Source organism: Psammomys obesus, unplaced genomic scaffold, assembly GCF_907164565.1.
Source record: "Psammomys obesus unplaced genomic scaffold, mPsaObe1.curated_primary_1811, whole genome shotgun sequence".
Taxonomy (NCBI): domain Eukaryota; kingdom Metazoa; phylum Chordata; class Mammalia; order Rodentia; family Muridae; genus Psammomys; species Psammomys obesus.
Window position 1 is genome coordinate 29,972,960 of NW_026585504.1, and position 17,041 is coordinate 29,990,000.

General features: G+C 42.5%; 1 protein-coding gene across 1 annotated transcript in view; it reads left to right on the top strand.

Moving 5' to 3' along the window:
- Positions 1 to 2,390: 2,390 nt before the first annotated feature.
- Qser1 (glutamine and serine rich 1) overlaps positions 2,391 to 17,041 on the top strand; it is a 60,980-nt gene continuing 46,329 nt past the window's right edge. Inside the window, exon 1 of the mRNA XM_055599493.1 lies at positions 2,391 to 2,526. The gene's annotated coding sequence lies outside the window, so the exon portion shown is untranslated. The remainder of the gene's footprint in view (positions 2,527 to 17,041) is intronic.

Sequence of the window (17,041 nt, forward strand, 5' to 3'; positions counted from 1 at the left end):
CTTCTGAAGATCATTCATTCAGAATGAGTTCAAAAGTCAAATGTAAATGGAGGGGCTGGAGAGACAGCTCAGTGGTTAAGAGTGCTGTCTGCTCTTCCAAATGGACCTGGGTTTAATTCCCAGCACCCACATGGCAGTTCACAACTGTCTGTAATGCCAGTTTCAAGGGATCTGACAACTTCACACTAAATGCACATAAGATAAAAAATTAAATAAGTTAAAAAAACAAAAAGTCATTAAAAAATTTAAAAAAAAGTCAAGTGTACATGGCCTTCTCATCTTAAAAGATTTGCTTACCTTTTTTGGAGAACCACATTGTGCTCTATAAAAGCATGTATTTGTTATAGTAAGATATTAAATGATATTCACAGACATCTAACAGATGAGAATACTCTTGTATTGATTTTAAGTTAAACAAGTTTTTATTCAGCAGGCAAAGGAACATAGGGTGATAGGAGCAGTATTATTTCAAAATACTAAAAATTTTCCTTAACGTCTTTTCTCTGATATATGTGGCATAAACAAACTACATAACGGTGTGAGAGACTATAAAGGTTTTATGGGCGCTTGTTTGAGTTTTTTTCTGTAAACTCACCCTGAGTACCAGTTGTGGGTATCTTAAACTAAGTTCCATAAAACATTTACAGCATGCCACTCAGTTTCCTACACTTTCCACGGAGACAAAAATTTAGCTCGTAAAAGTACTTGTAAATATAATGGCTAGTTGTGAAAACTTGTTTCATTTAAGTTCCAGGTCTCTCTCATCGGCTGGAAGAAAACTAAATGTTGTAAAGGATATTTGAGGTACTTCTCAGAAGGGTCTGAGATTTGGCAAATTCCTTCCCCAAGGAAAACCACTTTCCAAAGATATCCTTGGTAAATGCTTTCTAGGATTAACATGAAACTGGCAAAGGTCACTTGTGTCCACACCTTCGGATTCATTTGTAAATAACCTCTACTTTTTTTTTTTTTTTTTTTTTTTTTGCTTTCCTACCAGGTGCTCGGCTGCCTTAAGGGCTGCCAAGGGCTTAAACTAAAGACTGCATAGAAACAAAAGGACGTAGGAGCCGGGAGGAAAGCGTAGTCCTGCTGAACAAAATCAGTCTCGGAAGGGATAGCAGACATAATACGAAGTATTACGGAAGTTCAGATAGTCACCAGTGATAGTGTATTAACTTTATTAGGTCTTCCGCTACGCTTGTCTGATTGGCTTAAACACCTTTGTTAGCCTTTATCTTGAGGGATAGATCTCTCTGCTAGGCACGTGATAGGTGTTAAACCAATATTGATTTTTTTTTTTTTTTTTTTTTTTTTTAAGGGAGATAGTTCTTAAATCTGAGCTTCCCGGTTACTTTTAACTTTCAATTTATGGCTCACGAGCCAAAAGACTCCTATGATCCCTGAATTTCATTACTCATAAGGAGAGACAGCTCGGATAGGCACAGCCTCAAAGTCATTAAATTACACACATCACACAGCTTGGAAGTCAGATAAGGCAGTGTTTGGGCAGAGCCCTGCAGAGATTACAAATCTTGAGCGGAAAACGCCAGCACAGAGTGCGTAGTGAGTTCAAATGTATTGTAATTAAAGTCATCCAGATGGTAGTTGGATTAATCAATGATGAAGCAGTATTTATCTTGGGATAGAAGATTGTGAACTCCAGAGTGAGGAAATCCCCAAGGTGGGGGGTGGAGACAGTTAATAAGCGCCCCTGGGAAAGGCCCATTCAGCAAGGGCTGGAAAAAATCGTTTGAATTTGAATCAATTTGAATAGTAAATCTCCCCCAGGAAGCAGGAACCAGACCCTCCGAGCCCGGCAAACTTTGGGCAGGAAGCGAGTACTGTAAAGCAGCAGCTCCTTGTCTGTGGTTTGGGACGCAGAGAAAGAAACCGCAAGCTGGGAATCGAGCGTTTGGGTCCCTGTAACGAACTGCGGGCACAGCGTTGGCAGCCTTTCTCCGGCTCCGCAGGACGCCGGTGCCCGGCCGCGTAGGCCTCGTCTCCTCCGCTAAGGGGTGGCCCCCGCGCAGCCCTCGTCCCGCCCGGCCCCGACTCCGCGAGCCCCAAGCGCGGGGCGCCGAGGGGGCGGGGCGCCGAGCGGGCGGAGGGCGCGGGAGGTGCATCCTGGGAAATCCAGCAACATGGGGCCACTGGGCTGCGGGCGCCGTGGCCGCCGCGAGTCCCGGCCGCAGGCGCCGCCGCTCGCCTAACGTCCGAGCCGAGGGCCCGCCCGCCCGCCGCAGCCCGGCGCCTCCGCCCAGCCTCCCCCGCCCCCCGGCCGCGCCATGTGAGGGGCCGCTCCCGCCACCGCCTCTTCCTCCCCGCGCCTCCCGCCTGCCCGCCCCCCGCCGCCTCAGCCCCCGCCATGGACGCGCACTACGCGCCCGCGGGCTTCGCCGAGCCTCCCGCGCCCCCCGCCAGCGTCGCCACGCAGCCCGCCGCCCCCGCCTGGGCCTACGAAGCCCGGGTCCCGGCCGCCGCCTCCAGCCCCGGCTGCAGCGGCAGCAGCCCCAGCCTCAAGGCCAGGTAGAGAGGGTGGGCGCGGGGTCTCACTGGGCCGGGAAAGGCCGCGGATGCGTCGGGGCCCTGCGCCGCCCCGCTCGGGGCCCGGGACGGGTGGGGAGCTTTCGGGGCGCCCTCCATCGCTCTCGGGAGAGGCGGTGGACAACTCCCGCCGGGTGGTCCCGGCAGGGAGGGGGCGCGGGGTGCGGGATTCCCTCCTGGGGCGAGTCGGGGAGCGCGGCTGGAGGGGAGGCTGGGCGGGATGGAGGGGTGCAGTCGCTTCTCGGTACCGGACTCCCACATGTGAAGTTTCGGGCTTGCAGGCTGAAGTCAGTATCTGGGGAGCTCGGACTGACTCCGCGGAAGGCCTAGCGGGGCGCCGCGGAGTCCGGGGCAGTGACATTCCATTGTATTGGAACCTGGGTGGCCGACAATATGGTGTTGGGGGCCTCGGCAGGGTGAAGGTGGGGTCGGTGGCAGGGGATGAGGAGCGGGGCCGAGTCGCTGACACTGCGGGGGACCTGGGATGGCTGGGCTGCAAGGAAAACCCCCCAGGGCGGGACGCGACTGTACTGCAGGGGCTGGGTGACATATGTTTGCAGTGGTGGCCCTGTTCCACGCGTCCAAAGTTGCTCTTGGGTTTCCTCTCCTTCTAACAACGGCGGCAGGAAGTCAAGAATCCCTCTTTGCTCTCTGTGTCTGGGGGTGACTTGAGTGTTGGGAAGCATTGAGGGCTGGTAGTCAAAGAACACTCGAAAGGTCGAAGACCCAAAGCATGCTTCTCTATCTCGGCTCCAGCATGGCCAAAGGACCACAAAATGTGGGCTCGTGTTTGATCCTTAAGCAGTACCACATTGAAACGGTCCCATTCGAATGATAACTGGAAGGCGTGGTTTGGTTTGGAGGCTTTGGGAGCGGGGTATTTTTAAAGCCACCTCTCCTGAACAATACTGAATCTGGTAGGTACAGCTTCTGACCCAAGAACAGGGAAATCCTGGCTTGCTAATGACTTCATCTTCAGCTACCAGCAGGAAGCTTCGTGCCTAGATGATCTCACCAGGTTTATAAAATGATTTTAACGACACGAGTGAACTTTTTAGTTCACTTTCCACATTACAGTAGTCTCATTACCTTTGTTTTTGAGAAAGTGTCCTTTCGTGATTTGGAATAGGTGTGTAAAGAGTAACTGGTCTTTGTCTTAGTTTGTACCTTGGAATTATTCCGAAAGAATGAAAAAATACTGCTTCAACAAAAGGGTAATAATAAAGCTCAGAAAATCTTAGCCCTTTTGTTTTAAAGAGCCAGGATTTAAAAAGAGAAAGTGATTTTTCCAGTTTCCAGCTAACTGGTGAGATGCTGAGGTCTTTGTGAAATAGGTATAGTTTTGTGTTGTTGTAAGTATGCCATTTTGAAGAATTTTAGAGAGGATGTTATTTGGCCCTTCCTTGGTTATTTTTGGTGATAGTTTATCATTTTACAGAGAAGAGTTGCTCTATCTATCATAATTTAAAAATTAATTTTCTCTTCTGTGAACAGCAGTGATATGTGTAGCATTTCTTGTGTCTCAAGTAAAAAATGTTTTATTAGGTGAATAACACTGAAATGCTGCCTAGTTATTGTCTGTTAATTTCTTTGAGCAAAGTATCTCTGAGGTAGGAAACAAACTGCCTCAGTATATGGCTGGTCATATTTTCCAAATTTTATCAGAGTAACAGAATAACTCCTGAAGGATCTTTGAAAACAAGTTTAAAAGATTTTTGTTATTGCTTTTTGGATGTTACTGGCACTTAAATGCAAGCCCCCTCCCCATTGCTTTAAAACATTTTGGAGGGGTGTGGTCAGCCAAATTATAGCATAGAAAATGCAGGCTTTCCCCCTCCCCCACAAAACCTGCTTTGTTAACATCTTGTGCTAGGATCAGGCCATCTGTACAGGACTGCTCACACTTCTTAATTGTATTTTACTTTTCCTAAAACGTCCTCTTTGATTTCAGTCACATCAGAAATACTGTATCTGGAATGGGCCTTCAGAGTCCATAAATATCAAGCATTTCAGAAGCTTCATCATATTTTTACATTTTAAAAAGCTATTCCATAATTCATGTATCAGTTGAATGTTTTTGTTTCCCTTTTGTGGCAGTTTCTTCTGAAGGTGCAAATGAACACTAGCTGTGATGATGTAATATGAATATTTATCCATAAAGAATTAGCTTGTCTGACACCTTATTTCCTGTAACTTACTCAGAAACTGACAGATGGTAATGGCATTCACTTGTTACTGACATGGGATCTCACATTCTACGTTATGTCTTTGCTTGTTCCCAAAATGCATTATCATCACTCTGCAGAAAGGTACCTGATAGATCATGAGTTTGAAACAATATTTTCTTTGATACAAAAGCTCCATCAGATGTTAGGTTTTTATTATTTATTTATTTAGGTTTTTTTTTTTTTTTTAATTTGTTTTTTTTTCCTAGACAAGGCTTTTGTGGAAGTTAACTTTGTAGAGCACACTAGCCTCAAACTCACAGAGATCTGTCTTTCTGTTTCCCAAGTGTTGGGATTAAAGGTGACCATTATGACCAGCCATATTTGATTGTTTTAACAGTTGGAAAATGATGAGAAAGTCCAGTTTGTTTGTTTGTCTCTATGGAGAGGATTTTGGGCTCTAAGTGTTTGTAAAATAGCACTTGGTAGCTACTTGTGTAGTTTCAGGCTAGGAACTGGTCTTGTGTATTTCAACTTGCTTGTGCCCCTCAGTTTTAGAAACCAAATGATCATATGCGTTGCCCATCATCATGACTTTCTAGGAGGTTGTTGGCTTTTGTGCATCCATTCAACATGGATGCTATAAGGAAATAAACTGAAGGGATTAAAAAAAAGGCTGAGGTTTATAAATCATATAAGTGAAAAAGAATAGGCGCTTTTATCTGTACAGAAAGAAACAAACAGAAGTGAAGATATATTTAACTGTAGCAGGGCTAGACAGGCATCTGTAATCCCAGTATAGAGGCTTTGAGTTCAAGGCCAGCCTGGTTTGCAGTGTCTCATCCCTACAGAAGGCCATAAAGCTTGGTGACAACACACAGAACTCTCAGGTTTCTGGACTGGGCAACTAGATGGCTGGAGGTGTGGACAAAGATAATCTGTAAGGAGAAATAGAGGTGAGCTGAGTGTAAAAACATGAGCTCATCATTAAATGACCTTTACATCTCAAGTAAAAGGTCAGAGAGATCGTGGACTATGTGCTCAAGGAGGTTGGAACTGAAAATAAATAAGGTCATCTCCTTTGAGGTGGCATTTAAAAACACATCAATCCAGAGCTTTGAGTAAACATGAGGGATTAGTTAGAAGAGGAATTAAAAGCTAGTCAAGAACAAGGAAAAGCTGTGGGTCAGAGATGGTGAAGGAGAACCAGGAAAGTACAGTGCAGTTGAAAGAAGGATGTTCAGTTCATAGCAAAAAGGACACTGAAATAGGATATTGGTGTTGTTTCTATGCCAAATCATGAAAACTTATTTAACTGTCACATGGGTGAATGGCACCATGAGACTTTTTACCATTCAGCAGTGCAGTGTAATGGCTAAACATCGAGGTTCAAGACTAACAATGCCCAAGTTTAAATCTCAGCCTCAAGACCTAGAAGCTTTGTGGCTTCAGACATATTGCTTAGTATGTCTGTCTCAGTTTCCTTGTCCATAAAAGAAACGTAGAAAGAATACATACTGTAGGATTGAAGAGATGGCTCAGCAATTATGACCATTTACTGCTCTTGCAGGGACCCAAGTTTGACTCAGTTCCCACCACCCACATAGCACCTCACACATCTGAAATTTACCAGTTCCAGGAGAGTTGATGCTCTCCTCTGGGACACCATGCATACACATGATACACATACCTGATAGATATGAGGGAATGTTGCCTTTATCTTTAAATATATTTCTTCAGTGCAAGCTCAAGAAATGTAATGACTTGTATTCATTCGCTCATTAAAATGTTCTGAGCATCTGAGTTCCTGGTACTAGGCCAAGTTTACAGGTACCACAGAAATAGGAAAGACACTGTCCTGCCTCTTAAAGAACTTGTGCTCTACAAGGGTGACGGGGTAATTAATATGCTTGGCTTCTAAATGTTGACATGAGCCAGGCTTAGTTCCAACCTTCTCTCTCCATTTGCTCTAGCTGAACTTGATATGAATGAGGTGATTTTCAAATTTATATCTTTATTTTTTGCATCTTGCTCCTGCTGTTAAATAGGTGTTTCGAATATATATATATGCATATAAATATATATATAGATTCTAAAACATGTTTATCTTTTCCATCTTAGTAAATGCTGCCACTGTTTACCATAATCCCCACAGGAATTACTGTAGTTGTTTTCTGTTGCTTTCCTTGCTTCTATTTTAGGCCCTCTAAATTTTGTGAGGTTTTTTGTGTGTGTGTGTGTGTGTGTGTGTGTGTGTGTGTGTGTGTGTGTATGAATGAATGTTTTGCCTGCGTGTATGTGTGTGTACCATATGCATTCAGTGCTCTTAGAGGTCAGAGGAGGATGTAGGAACTGGAGTTACGGATGATTGTGAGCCACCATGTGAGTACTGGGAATCTAACCTGACCAGTGCTTTTAACCTTTGAGCTATGTGTGCAGCCCCCACCCCATTTTATTAGGTATAGAATAGGCAGAGTTAATGTTTCAAAACTCAAACCAGGTAATGCATTATCTTGATTAAAGCCTTCCAGTGTTACTCAGTGTCAACCTTGTTGGCCTATGAGGCCTTCTGTTGTCTGAGCCTCAACTAATTTTGAAGTCTTATCACACATTTCTCACATTGCACCATTCTTGCAGCCAGGTTGGCTTTTTCTCCAGAAACTTGCTGAAATTATAACCTCTGGTCTGACTGTTATTTCACCTGGAGTTGTCTTCGCTTTACTGTTTCTGGGTATTTCAGCCCTTTCCCAGATGTTTTCCTGACTGCGTTGATGGAGAGGCACAGAACCAGTTAGTAGTTCTCATCGCTATCAGAATGTAGTTTCTCCTTCACATCATCATCTTTGAATTAATTCTACTGATTTTCCTGTAAGTTTTTAGTATTGCTACACTTTCACCATCTCACTAGCCCTACTGCTAGAATACACATTTCATGAGACTGGGATTCATTTTGTAATTGATAGCATAAGCTAAAGGGTAAGAATATTTGGGTTTGTATTTTGACTCAGTTTCAGTATGATTTTCAACAAGTTTCCTGTGCCTTGGTTCCCTTTCTCGAATGAGGGCAGTAACTTAGAAAGGCGTTTAGAGTCATGTCAGCGTGTACTGCAGTGCACACAGCAGCATGTATTGCCAGCGCTGGTGCATGCTGAGTGCCAGCAAACATCAGAGAATGGAGTAATAACTGCTTCCAGGTACTCACTTTGTTTCTTTTTGGGAGAGGTACAGATATTGCTGTAGGGACTTACAGGGAACATTCTTCTAGTTAAGATCATTGTGGAACATTTGCCAATTAAATTACACAGAAGCTGACTTGCATTGTTAGTGTTTTCTAAGAGAAAGGATTAACACAAAGGAGGAACTTTCAAGAACAAGCAAGCGTTCAAGAGGAGGGACATGGACTCTGCTCCGATAGTTTGGGCCTGGCCTTTGAACTGGCACAGCATCAGTTCTGTCACAGTCAGTCTGTGTTGTCATTATGGGAGGGAGACTATACAACAGTATGTTTCATTTTGGGGGTTACCAGAGTTATGCTACCCCAGAATGAGTACTGGAATTTAGGGGGCTTTAGAGTTTAGTCTGTAATCTTTAGGGAACTTGAAAGGATCTTATAGGAAGATGATACTGTGAATGAATTGACTTGTTTTTTCTTTTTTTTCCTCAGTTATTTATTTTATTCACTTTACATCTTTATAGCCCCTTCTCTCCTCCCCTGCCTGTCCTACACCTCCCCCCCCCCCCCTTTTCTAAGGCTTATTTTTACTTATGTGGTATGTTCTGTACAAGTGTATGCCACTTGTTTGAAGATGCTTTTGGGGCAAAGGAGGGTGTTAGATCCACTGGAACTGGAATTAAAGGCAAATGTGGGTGATCAGCAGTGACCTCCAGCCCTCTAGAAAAGCAGCAAGTGCTCTTAAGAGCTACCTTTCTAGTATCCCCCCCCCCATTTAAATAAGTCCTGATGAGTTTTTTTTTTCCTTCCTTCCAATACTTTTATTTACTTTGAAGTATTTGTTTGTACATGGCAAGACCGAAGGAATGTGAGTTCAGGAGTTTGTATAGAGACAATAAAGACTATCAGAGATATAAGATTTAGTGAGTAAAGTATTTATTCTCAGCCCTTAGCTGAAAACTATATAGCGTTTATGAAGTGCATGTCAGTGCACTGACCTAGTAATTTTAGTATGGGTGTTTGCTTATATACATCTGTGTACATGTGCATACGCAGCACCCTCAGAGGCCTGAAGACCGTGTTGGATCCCGAGAACTGGCGTCACAAATGATTATGAGCTGCCGTGTGGGTACTGGGAATTGAACATGTGTTCTCTGGAAGTGTTCTTAACCACCAAGTCATTAATGCCTTTGAATTGGTTTAATAAGATTAACTTAGAAGTTAATTACAGACTTGCTTAGAATTGGCAGAAGTAGGAAACAGGTTGTGAGATTCGAGGCCTCCATCAGACAAGAGGGAGGCAGTAGAGTTTATAGTGATGCTGGGATAGAAAGGACGAGGTGATGGGTTGGTGAGGCGGCTCAATCTGTAAAGGTGTTTATAAGCCTGGTGGCCCGAGTTCAGTCCCCAGAAACTGTAATGGGGGCAGGAGAGGACTGACTCCATTCAGTTGTCCTCTGACCACCCTGTCTGCCCATGGGACATTTGCCTCTTCCAGAATAAAAGAAAGGAGTCAATGGAGGAATAAACAAAAAGATAGCATTACCAGGGGTTGTTGGTAGCATTCATATTAAAGAATAAGAGAAAGTTGTGTTTTGATTAGTTTGAGAATTTCATAACAGTGTGTTTTGATCATGCTCATGCACCTTTCCCCACTCTTGTGTTTTGAGATAGGGTCTTACTGTATAGTCTGGCTGGCCTGGAGTTTTCTACATAAATCAACTGGCCTTGTATTCACAGAGATCCACCTACTTGTGCCTCAAAATTGCTGGGATTAAAGGCATATGTCACTTTTCTTTTTCTAAAGCTATATTACTTTTAATGTGTCTGGGTATTTTGCTTTCTTGTATGTCTGCAGCATATGTATGTACTACTTGTGGAAGCTGAAGAGGGCATCACCCAGAACTGGAGTTACAGACTGTTGTTAGCCGCCATCTGGGTACTGGGGATCGAACTGTGCTTTTAATACTAAACCATCTTTCCAGCCCTACCATCAGCGTTTTTTTTTGTTTTTGTTTTTTAATTTATTTATTATTTATGCAGTGTTTCCCCTGCATGTATGCCTGCATGTCAGAATGTGAACCACCATGTGGTTGCTGGGAATTGAACTCAGTACCATTTGGAAGAAGAGCCAGTGCTCTTACCCTCTTAACCATCTCTACAGCTCCCAACCACCAGTGTTTTTAAGTGACAGAAATTGTTCATAAGTTTGTCAGTATTTAAAATGAGGTTTTTGTGTGTATGTATGTTATAAAATGTATTCATGGCATTGTGCATACACATGTGTGTACGTGGAGACCAGAGGTAATTGGTATCTTTACCACCCTCTATCTTAGTTTTTGTGACAGGGTCTGTTAATGAACCTGGAGTTCATTGTTGAACTATCTGGCTGGCCAGGGAGTCCAGGGATTTGCCTGTTTCTTCCTCCTAAAACGCTGCAATAACAGATGCATGCCACTATGCCTGGCTTTTTTGTGGGTGCTGGGTATCCGGTTCAGTCTCATGCTTGAATACCAAGTACTTTACCAGCCGAGTCATCTCCCTAGTTCCCAGCCTTTTTTAACGTACGTATTAACATACGTATTTATTGTATGCATTGCATAAACAAATGCTGATTCACTTTTGTCAGTAACTGCTGTACAACTCTTGTAGACATTAAAGATTCAGTGGCAAGTCATATAGAAAAAAACTTTGTTCTTATAATTTTAGCATGCTTGGGCTCAGGTAAGAGTATCTTATGTTCCAAGTAGCTGGCCTACATGGGAAGGACAAAATTAAGGTTTTGTAGGGTTTTTGTTTGCTTGTTTAATTTGAGATGTAGAGTCATTTAACTCAGGCTTGCTTCAATCCGGCTATGTAGAATGACCTTGAACCTCTTGATCTTTCTTCCACTTCCCAAGTGTTAGGATCACCCCTATGTGTGTTACCATGTAATTGGCAAGAATCTTTGTTCTTAATCTTTGTTCTTGTTGAGCTTAACTCTCTAGCCATTAGGTGGAGGAGCAGTTAAGTAAGAACATTTCCTTTTTGAGGAAGCAGCTAGGGAAGCAACAGGTGTAAATGTCCTAAGGCAAGAAGTTTGACAGTTACCTTCCCTGATAGAATCTTACTGGTCCTGCAGAGTCACCTAAAGGACTTGCTGAAAACACTGGCTCCTGGCCCTGCTCCAGAGTTTCTGAATCAGTACACTGGGATACAGCCCTGTAATTTGCATTCCTAACAAGTGCCTAGGTGATTCTGTTGCTGCTTATTTAAAGACCACACTGATGTGGATCTTATCTCTCTTGGCAGCTTAAGTTAGAGCTACCTCTTCAGAGAGCTTTCCTGACCACTAAATTTATTTTTAATTATGTGTAGGTGTCTGCATGTGGGTATGTGATTACAGATGCTATAAGAGGTGTCAAAATGCTAGTAGCTGGAATTACAAAAAGTTATGATCCTTTCCAGGTGGTGGTAGTCACACACACCTTTAATTCCAGGAGGCAGAGATAAGTAGATCTTTGAGTTTGAGGCTAGCTTGGTCTACAGAGTGAGTTCCAGGAAAGCCAAGGCTATACAGAGAAACCCTGTCTCGAAAAACCAAAATCAACAAACAAACCCCCAACTTATGATCCTCCTGGCATGAGTCTTTCTGTCTTGGTTGGTGTAGCTCTCTTACAGACATGCCCAGAGATTTGTTTCAAATTTGTTTGATTTAAAAAATTTCATTAAATTGACAATGAAGTGGACCTTTACAATTCCACCCCTTGTCAACTTGACATGTAATCATCGCTTTTTTTAATTACATTTCATTTTATTAATTATACTTTATTCACTTTGTATCCCCTCATAAGCCTCTCCCTCCTCCCTTCCCAATCCCACCCTCCCTCCCCCTTCTTCACGCATGCCCCTCCCCACGTCCACTGATAGGGGAGGTCCTCCTCTCCTTCCTTCTGATCTTAGTCTATCAGATCACATCAGGAGTGGCTGTATTGTCATCTTCTGTGGCCTGGTAAGGCTGCTCCCCCCTCAGGGGGAGGTGATCAAAGAGCAGGCCAATCAGATTATGTTAGAGGCAGTCCCTCTTCCCATTACTATGTAACCCACTTGGACACTAAACTGCCATGGGCTACATCTGTGCAGGGGTTCTAGGTTATCTCCATACATGGTACTTGGTTGGAGTATGAGTCTCTGGGAAGACCTGTGTGTTCAAATTTTCTGGTTCTGTTGCTCTCCTTGTGGGGTTCCTGTCCTCTCCAAATCTTACAATTTCCCACTTTTTACTAAGATTCCATGCACTCTGCCCAAGAGTTGGCCATTCTCAGCATCTGCTTTTATAGTCTGCAGGGCAGAGCCTTTCAGAGGTCCTCTGTGGCAGGTTCCTAGGTTGTTTCCTGTTTTCTTCTTCTTCTGATGTCCATCCTCTTTGCCTTTCGGGATGGGGATTGAGTGTTTTAGTCAGGGTCCTCTCTCTTGATTAGTTTCTTTAGATGTACAGGTAATCATCACTTTTAAGCCATGACTTTCCACGTTCTGTCCCCATAGGCTCAGTGCCATCTCAGTGAAAAATGTGTTCAGTCCAACTTCAAAAGTGCCCATGGTAGTTAACAGTCCCAACATTGTTTAAAAGTCCAAAGTTCAAATCTTAACTGAGAGTCAAAGCACCCTCTCAACTGTGAAAGTTTCACTCTTTAAATATGAAACGATACAGTCAGCATTCTCATTCCAAAAAGGAAGAACTGGACACAGTGAGAAATGATTGGATCGGGCCTGGAAAGATGACTCAGTGGTTAAGATCACTGGCTGCTCTTCTAGAGGACCCAGATTCAATTCTCAGAACCAGCTCAAAGCTGACTGTAACTCCAGTTCTGAGGGATCTGACACCCTCAAACATATATACATCCAATGCAGGCAAAAATCAAATAAACATAAAAAAATAAATTATATATTATTTAAGAAGGAGAAGAAATAATGATTGGATCAACGCATAGACCAAAACCCAGCAAGAAAAAAAAAGTAGATTCTGCATCTAAACTATAATTCTGTTTAGGCGTGTACTAGCTTTCCTTCTCTGTGACAGAATACCTTAGCAGATTATTGATTTATAACGAGAAAAGTTTTATTTTGGCTAATAGTTTCAGTCCATGGTAGCTTAGGCTTTCACCTTGGGCCTGTGGTGCCACAGATCATGGCAGGAACATGTGGTAGACTCAGAGCCACGACTTCATTGCTAGAAAGCAAAGAGACTGGAAGGGCAGAAAGGTTGAGTTCCGTTATGCCCTTCAAAGGACACAATTCCAGTGACCTAACTTCTTTAAATCTTCTTTCCATTGGCCTTCATGATCAACACCAGGGTCTGGAAAGAAAGCTCCACAGTTAAGAGGCATTTGTTTCTCCTGGAGAGGACCCAAGTTTGGTTCCCAGCACCCACATATTGTCTCACAACCATCCAGAAGTCTAGTCTCTGACCTTCTTCTGACCTCCCCAAGTACCAGCCATTAAAGTGGTGCAGATATACACATGCAGGTATAATACTTATATAGAAAATCTGTTTTTTTTTGTTTTGTTTTTAAAGATCAAAACTATAACAAGATTTTTATATTGACTTATCTTTAAAAAAAACTTTTGCAATTTTTTTTTTGAGATGGGGGATTAACTATGTACCCCTGGGTGGTCTTGAACTCATAAAGATCTTCCTGCCTCTGCTTCCCAAGTAACGGGATTAAAGGCATGCACCACCACAACCAGCTTAAATATTTTTTTACACACACACACACAAATATATATATATATATATATATATACACATATATATACATATGTATACATATGTATACATATGTATACACCCATACATATAAACACACACAAATATATATATATATTTGTGTGTGTTTATATGTATGGGTGTGTGTGCCACAGTACTTGTATGATCAGAGGACAAATTCTAAGAGGTGGTTTGTAGCAGTCATTTTAAAAACTACTTTATTTGGAATATTTAGGCCTCAACCTCCCTTCCAACTTCCCAACCCTACGTAGGAGAGAGACGGTTAGTGGGGAGAGAGGGCCCCTTTACTTTGTCTGGCTGTTTAGGGTGAAGGGGTTCTTTAGGGCTCTTGACATCTGTGCTCTGTCAACCACAGATGCAGCCAGTGGGCTCCTTCATGCTGCTGCACCCTGAAGTGTTTTCTCTCCATCTGTTTCTGGTCTCTCCAAACTGCTTCACACCACACACCAACACCTTCTCTTTCTCAGCTCTCATATTTATACCCTCGGAATTCTAGACCACACCCTCCCCATGCGGCATGTGGAAGGCTGGTAAAGATTATGCCCCATAGGTGACAGTTAACAGATGTGGACAAACTAAAGCCCAGCTAAAATCTCACACTTGGGATTAAAACAAAAGCACATTTACATAACATGACTGAGTTTACAAAGAAACCCAAACTTCTATTACAGTGGTTCTTACTTGCTGACCCATCTCTCTATCCCTGACTTATGGCATAGTGGTTCATGCCTTTAATCCCAGCATTCTGGAGGCAGAGATGGGAGAATCTCTGAGTTTGAGGCCAGCCTGGTCTACAAAGTGAGTCCAGGACAGCCAAGGCTACACAGCGAAACCCTGCCTCAAATAATAGTAATAGTAATAATAATAATAATAATAATAATAACAACAAAAACAATAATTTATTATTATTGTTTATCCTTCTCTACTAGTACTTGTTTCATTATATCTTATAGACTAGACAGTTGTATGCTATCTATTTTCTCCCTATTAAATGACAGAAATCTTGTCTTGGGTATGCCTTATACTAGCATGTACATATACACTAAATAAATACACAGGTACTTGAGCTGAAATTTTCCCTTGGGGAAAAACTTAAGTATAGCCAAATGGGTACATAAGAAATATTTTATAGCTGTACTTCCAGTATAGGAGATTTGTAAAAAAAAAAAAAAAAAAGAAAGAAAGAAAGAAAGAAAAATATTTATATTAAGGCTTCTCATTTATTTGTGTGTGTGCGTGCATATGTGTACATGTGTACACTCAAATACTAGAAGAGGGTGTCATGTCCCTGGAATTGGAGTTACAGGTGATTGTAAACCACCTGACGTGGGAATTGTACCTTTGTCTTGTTCTTTTCTTTGTCTTATTTTATTTCTTCTTTCCTTACCTCTCCTTTCCTCTTTCCTTTCCTCTTCCCTTTCCTTTCGAGACAAGGTTTCTCTCTGCAGCCTTGGCTGTTCTGGACTGGCAAATCTACATCAAATCTACTGTCCCACAAATCTACATTTAATGTGTTTGATTGCAAAAATACAAACTGTAATTGCTGACTTGTTTTCTTTAAATAGAATAGACCTGGTCCCTCTAATTCTAATGATTTTTTTTTTTTTAAGACAGGGTTTCTCTGTGTAGCCCTGCCTGTCTTGAAACTCTGTGTAGACCAGACTGGTCTTGAATTTACAGAGATCCACCTGCCTCTGCCTCTGTGCCACTGTGCTTTGCATATTAATAATATTGTAAGTAGAAATAAGGAAAGATGAGACAGTTTGAATTTAGAAAACATCCTTGACTGTGGCAATTATTATTGTTGATCATAAGTGTATCTTACAAATAAGTATATCTTACAAACTCTCCTCTGTCTGCTTGTCATGTACCATGTTCAAGCAATCTCTTGTACTTAACACATCTTTAATAAACCCTAAATGGTAATGATCCAACTTCCACCTTGACTTGTTTGTTTGTTTTGTTTCTTTCGAGATAGGGTTTCTCTATGTAGCCTCAGCCTTTGTAGACCAGACTGGCCCCCAACTTACGGAGATCCTCCTGACTCTGCCTCCCTGTGTGCTGGGATAACAGGCTTACACCACCATGCCTGGCTTCCACCTTGACTCTTTTTGAGTCCTCTTTCTCATAAGTTGTTTTGGCCAATGGCTCGCAGTTGTGCTCTGAGGGTGTTTGTGTGTAGCTGCTTTATCGTCAGAATTCCCTGTCTCATTTGTTCAGGAAGGTTCTATGTAATGGAAGTTTTGGTTTCTTTGTATGTTATGAAAGTATGTTTTTGTCTTAATTCCAAGTGTGGGACTTTAGTTGGGCTATAGTTTGTCCACACTTGTTAATTGTCACGTGCGGGGTCTGATCTTTGTGCAGGGGATTGAACCAAGGTTACATGCTAGTCATGTGCCCTAATCATGACCTACACCTCTCAGCTACACTGTCAGCATTGTCTCTGGGCTCAGTCCTAACACTTGAAAGTTTTCACAGTGAATTTGTAGTATACCCTCTCAAACTTGCAGTTAACAATTTATTCATTTATCTCACTACAGATTTTTAGAGCCTCTTGATGATAAAATAGCAAGTTCCCTTATTTTTCACTGTTTGCCCCTGATAACCTCATAGCATCCTCTAGTAGAAGAATGTAGAATGTTTTACAGCTCTGCTAGTACATTTATATAATTTCATTTCCAGGGCCTTTTGCTACTCATTTTGTGGATTCTTTTCCTTCTTCCACCCTTCTCTACCCCTTTACTTCTTCTCTTTCAACCCCCTAACACTAGATAAGAGAGAAAAAAAGATAGAGGGGAAAGATGGTGAAATTATCAAACTACTTCCTGCTGATTAGAGGTATCGAGTTTCTTGGGGCAAGTTTGTTCTTCACCGTCTGGAGATCTAGTTTCTTCCTCTCATTTCTTTGCACACATCTGCTTGACAAAATGCAACCAACAGCAGCCAGCTCAACCAGCCATCCGTCTATCAGGGCCCTAATATTTATATACCCTCTGAAAAATCCCCAGAATTCCAAACATGCACTAGAAGAAAACTATCTGTAGCTGGCAAAACCACACCAGCTGCCAGAGCATGAGGCAAATCATAGTTACCTGCTGTGAAGCAACCCAATATCCTCACACCTGGGATTTAAATGAAACTATTCCCATAATATCTCTGTGGGGCTTTTTGAGACTGGGTTTCTCTGTGTACCCTTGGCTACCCTGGAACTCGCTCTATAGACCAGGCTGGCCTTGAACTCACCAAGAGCCACCTGCCTCTGCCTCCCTAGCCTCCCTAGCCTAATCCTAGTGCTGGGATTAAAGGAGTGAGCCACCATTTCCTGCTGCTTGCTGTATTCCTTTCTTTCTTCTTCTTCTTCTTCTTCTTCTTCTTCTTCTTCTTCTTCTTCTT